Source organism: Hippopotamus amphibius, chromosome 15 (assembly GCF_030028045.1).
Source record: "Hippopotamus amphibius kiboko isolate mHipAmp2 chromosome 15, mHipAmp2.hap2, whole genome shotgun sequence".
NCBI classification, from domain to species: Eukaryota; Metazoa; Chordata; class Mammalia; order Artiodactyla; family Hippopotamidae; genus Hippopotamus; species Hippopotamus amphibius.
This window is the reverse complement of record NC_080200.1, coordinates 31,791,196-31,796,756: the sequence shown is the minus strand read 5'-3', so window position 1 is coordinate 31,796,756 and position 5,561 is coordinate 31,791,196.

The following is a 5,561-nucleotide window of genomic DNA, read 5'->3' as shown; positions in this document are numbered from 1 at the left end:
GCGGCGGGCCACGGGAGCGGCGCCGCAGCGGGCCCGGGGAGCGAGACGCACCGGGGCGCGGCCCCGGGGGCCGGCAGGCGGGACGGACGGACGGGAGCAGGCAGACGGATGGACGCAGACAGGGTGGGCGAGGCGCGGCTGGGCGGCGTCGCGCACGCGCAACGACACAGCGGCAGGAAGCCTCCGGGGGCGGGGGAGACGGGCGCGCGCGCCCCCGCGGGGGGGACCCGGGGGCCACCCCAAGGACACGGACGCGAGTCCGCCGCCGGGGCACGACACGGGGTCTCACCGCCAGAGGCCCTCCAGCACAGGGGCGGTCCCGCAGCACGCACGACGGCGCCTGGCCTCCTCGGGCCCCCGTGGGACCTCCTCGCAGGGGCTCGCGGCCGCCACCGCCGACCCCGGAGAGCCGCGGCCGGCCCGCGACAACACTCTCCCGCACGCGCACCGGTGCGCCCCCACACCGCCCACCTCTTCTTCCCCGTCGGGAACCGACAAGCACTCCACCAGGGGACGCCGCCGGCCGTGGCGGCCGGGGGCGGCACCCTCACGGGGCAGGGCCAGGCTCGATCCCGGGCGGGGGAAGGGGTGGGGGGCAGGGGCGAGGGCAGACCGGCGGCGACGGGGAGGGGGCGGCTCACACGCACGGCCAGGGCCACGGAGCAGGGCCGGGGGCGCCACCCAGGGGGAGACAAAGGGCCAGGGCACAGCCGGGCCACCAGGAAAACCAGCGCGGGGCCCCACCGCCCCACACCAGGGGGCGGTCCCGCCAACGCCTGGGACGCCGGCCGGCGCCCGCCACCCTCGAGGGCCTCCCCACGACCCGGCCCCGCCGCCGGGGCCTAGCATGCGACGGTTCCCCCCGCGTGCAGCGGAGGAGCCCGTCCACCCCTTCGCGCATCCATCTGCGTCGCCTCCACACATCCATCACCACCTCAGCCGACCCCAAGGGCTCACACGTCCTGGGGAAACGCTCCCGAGCCAGGCGGCCCGACCTAGGGCCACACACCGCCGCCGGCTGCGGCTCGAGGCAAGGGCAGGCGCGGCAGGGCTCCCCGTGGCTGCGGGACTGGGGAGCCGGGACCGGGGGGGGCCCCCCCTCCGGGCTCGCCAACGGAGGCGACCCCGCACGCACACACGCCACCCCGCGCCTCGGACACCGGCTCGGCTCGGCCCGGCGGGACCCTCCCCCGACTCGGAGGGGGGAGGCGCGGGCCACGGTAGGCAAAGAGCGGCGCTCGGCCCCACCGCGGGACCGGCGCACCCCTCCCGCGGAGGCGAGGGGGTCTACCCACGTGCTCTGGCAGTCGCCACGGTGGCCACTGCACACTTGGGAGGGGCGGCAGCTGGGGGGTTCGGTACCCCAAGGCTCCCTCTCGGATCGCTAGAGAAGGCTTTCTCACCGAGGGCGCGTCATCCCCCACTCAGCGCCTCTCCTTCGGGCCCGCAGAGGCGCTTCCGTGAGCCGCCTACACCTCCTCCAGTCGCCTGGAGGGGAGGGGGTCTGCGGTATGGGTAAGCACACGGCCCACGGGAGCGTTCGCGGCCAGGGCCGGGGCACGACCTCGGTAAGGCTTGCTGCCCTCGGGCTCGCCCCTCGGGCCCTCGAGGGGGAGCACGCCCAAGATGCGTGACACAGCCCCCTCTCTCACAGGCCCCGGCCCCCACGATCGCTCCCACGCCCGCGCGCAGCCCCCCACGTAGTGGGGACCACACGGGGCGTGCGCTCGGCCAAGCTCAAGCCCCCACGGCACGCCGCTGAGGACCAGCACAACGAGGCGGCCCCTGGCCCCACCGCCGGGGGGAACAGGCGGGCGCACCTCCCTTACCGTCTCGACCCCCCCAAGAGAGAGCCGCTCACGGCACCCGCCACGGTGGCGGAGACCCGAGGAACACGCTGGGAAAGGGGAACAACACCACCGCTCGGCCTCGGGCACCTGAGGGACGACCTGGAGCGCTCCAGGAGCACCACGGAGGGCCAGGCGCGGCACGCTCGCACACCGACGGGGGGCGCGCAGCGTGGCGGCGGGGCGGCCCTCCCCGCCGCGGGGAGGGCCGCTCGCGAGGCGTACGCCAAAGAGGCACAGCGAGAGCGTCTGCTGCGTCCGAGGACCCCGGTCCCCGCCCACGCTGGGAGGCGGGGGCGGGAGACCGCGGGTTCGGGGCCGGAGGCCGCACCCCTGCCTTCCGCACACCCCGGCAGGCGGGGCGGAAGAGAGGCGAGGAGCCCGCGGACAGAACGAGAAGAGCGGTCCCGTCCCCCAGGAACGTCCGTCCCTCGTCTGGCACGGCTTAGGCCCAGCCCAGCGGAGCGTGGCACCACCACATCAATCGGTTGACCCACCCAGCCTAAAGCCACGGCGGGGGAGGCCCGCAGGGGAGGCACGGCGAAGACCCGTCACACGGAGGCCCGCTTCCGCCTCGCCGGCGCCCCTTCGTCTCGGGCAAAGAGCAGCCAGCCACCCCAGAACGAGAACGCCTGACACGGGGCACAGAGCCTGTGGGGTGGGGTCGTGCCGGCCACTCACCACCGGGTGCCTGCAGCGGGGGCAGCGCACAGGGTCGAGCACCCGACGCCACCTGGCCCCGCCGCCCTCGGGCTCAGCCAGAGGCCGGAGGCGGCACCGCGGGTCGGGGCAGCCGGACGCGCACGCAAGAGCCGGCGCGCAGGCCCAAGCGGGCAGCTCAAGCGGCAAGGACCGAGCCGGGCGTCAGACAGCCGCCCCCAGCCCGGAGTCCTGCCCGCGTCCGGAGCCCCAGCGTCTATCGGCGACAGACGCAGGAGAACACCGTGTCAGCACCTATCTGGTGGCAAAAAGGCCCCATTTCCGGCGGAAGAAATCATCGCGCCCGACAGCGGGGCCCACCCACGAGGTTCACGGGGGCCCCCGGAACCTCGGTCCGGCCACCTGCCCCCAACACTTCCCCATCCACACTTGCCCCGGAGCGCCCGGGGCCACCTGGTCGACCCGGGGATGGAGGGGTGGCAGAGTGGGCCGGGGACACGGGGGAGAGGGAGCGGGCTGGGGACGCCCTCCCCGGTCCCCCCACGCGGGCAGGCACCGGTCCATCCGAGTCTCCGGGCCAGGACTTGGTTCCAAGAAAGAAACACAGCACCCCTCCGAGCCGCCTCCGATGAGCGGGCCCCATGAGGGACCACGCCCGGGCCCGGGAGCCCCTCCCCGGGCCACCCAGTATGGCTCGCGCCAGTCCCCACCTCCCGGCCCGGACTCGGGGTGGAGAGCGGAGGGGGGAGACAAAGTCGCGTCCGACGACCGGGACCCACGCGGGCACGCTGACAGGCCGGGTGCACCCTCGCCGGCCACCTGCGCGAGCAGGGGCCGGTCCGTCCACGTCTCCGGACCCATCGGGACTTGAACCCATTTCTCCAGGGAGACGCCCGGAGCCCACGGGGCAACGCACCCAGGCCCGGGCCAGCCTCTCCGGGTCACCGCTGGCGGCCCAGGCCGGTCCTCACCTCTGGAGTCCGGCTCGGAAAACCATCGGCCCGAAAGCATCTGACGACCGGGACGCACGCGCGTCCACCACCGAGCCCGTGGCGGCCTCCACCGGCCTCAACGCTCGGCCCGAGCCGGTCCCCACCTCCGGAGCGGGACGCGGGGGGCACCGGGAAAGGGAGGTGGGGGGGGTCGGGGAACGAACGCTCCCAAGGGCGGCCCAGGAGAAGGCCGGGCCACCAAGTCCCAGGCGCTCCGGGCGCGGCAGACCCTCTCCTCTCCCACCGCGGCGGCACGACCCGACATGGGTTCCCGCGGCCGGAGGGGCACGGGCGCATGCTGGTCGACCCGGCCAGGCGGCCCCTCAGCCCCGGCTCGGGAGCGCGGCGGCAGTCACAGCCCCATAGATCTGCAGGCCCAATCTCAGGCGACAGCAGGAGGCGCCTACGCCTCGGCGCCACCGGGGCTGCCAGCACCAGCGTCGCCCGCCTCCCGGAACTCTGCTTCGGGCCCGGCGGCTGAGTCACAGCCCTCGACAAGGTCGCCGGAGCTCCGGAGGGAAGGGACAATATAAAAGCGGCCGCCAGGTGGCGCCCGACAACCGGCTCGAACGTCCCCGGGCCGGATCCCGGTCGCCGGCCGGCCACCGAGGACGCCGGAGCGCCGGGCCGCCCAAACGCCCGAGCTCCTCCCGGAGCGGGGCGGGCGTCCCGCGCGGCCCCGAGGGGTCCGCCTCGGAGCTAGCTCCCGGCCCGACACGACACGACACGACACGACACGGCGCGTCCCGATCCCCGGCAGCACACGGGGGCGGGGGTAGCTGGCAAGATGCCGCCGGGAGGCTGCCTGGAAGGGGACGCGATTCCAGGCCATGGGGGGGGGGGGGGGCGCGGGGAATTCCACGGAGACGCCCACAGTGCCACAAGCGAGATCCCCAGCTCCCCGGAGGGTGAGAGGGAGGGAGGGAGGGAGGGAGGGAAGGCGGGGACCAGCGAAACGAAACCAGGCAAGCGCTCAGAGAACGACGCAGGAACTCATCCCTTCTGGCACGGGGAAGGGCTTTGGAAAGCTGATACGCAGAGCCCGGAAGCTAGAAACGAAAGTAAACATACACTCTGGCCCCACACAAATGGAAACAAACATCTATTTCCGCACAGACCGCGACAAAGTCCAAAGAGAACACATGGGTGCGTGGGTGGGGAACATGCCCTTGAGGTCAGAACGTGGATTTCAAAATGGACTGACCACAGTCACCGGCGGGCGGGGGCAGGGGGGCGGGGAGCAGCGAGTCAACAGCCATCCACTAAAGAAACCGCGTTCCAGGACATCTACACAATGCAACGTGGTGAGTGTGCGTGCGTGCGTGCGTGCGTGCGTGCGTGTGTGTGTGCGCGCGCGCGCGCGCGCGCGTGCGTGTGAGAGAGAGATTTACAGTAAAGGTTCACAGTGACCTGTCGTCCCACCAAAATCAAACCAAGCCAAACTACCAAAAAGTCAAAGTCAAGCTCTGGGACTGCTGTGGCCCTTCAAGGAGTACGTAAAGGCACACACACATGTACGTGTATGCACACGTGTACACGTACAGACACACACACGTGTACACGTACACACACACACGCATCTGAAAACCTCAAGCATGTCCCATAAGAGGTTCCTGTCCAAAACAGGGCAAGGCCTCATGCAACGCAGCCCCCCCAGAACAAGCAACCCGATGGGGAAAGTGGGCAGGAGGCCTGAACAGAGCAGACCAAGACCAGGCATTTTCATCCACAAGGAAACAAAGCCAGAAAAAACCAACAGAAAACAACGCCCACAAAGGAAACAAAGCAACAAGGACGACGACCCCCACCACTCCAACAGCAACCGCAACACAGTTTTCCACTGTCAACAAAGCAACCAACAGTACCTTTCTTGGGGGGTGGGGGCGGGGACAAAACCAAAAGCCAAAGGAAACCTTTCCCTGAAATACAAGAAACAACTGGGGCTGCCTAGCTGGCGCACTACTTAAGAATCCGCCCGCCACTGCAGGGGACACGGGTTCGATCCCTGCTCCAGGAAGGTCCCACATGCCGCGGAGCAACGAAGCCCGTGAGGCACAACGAC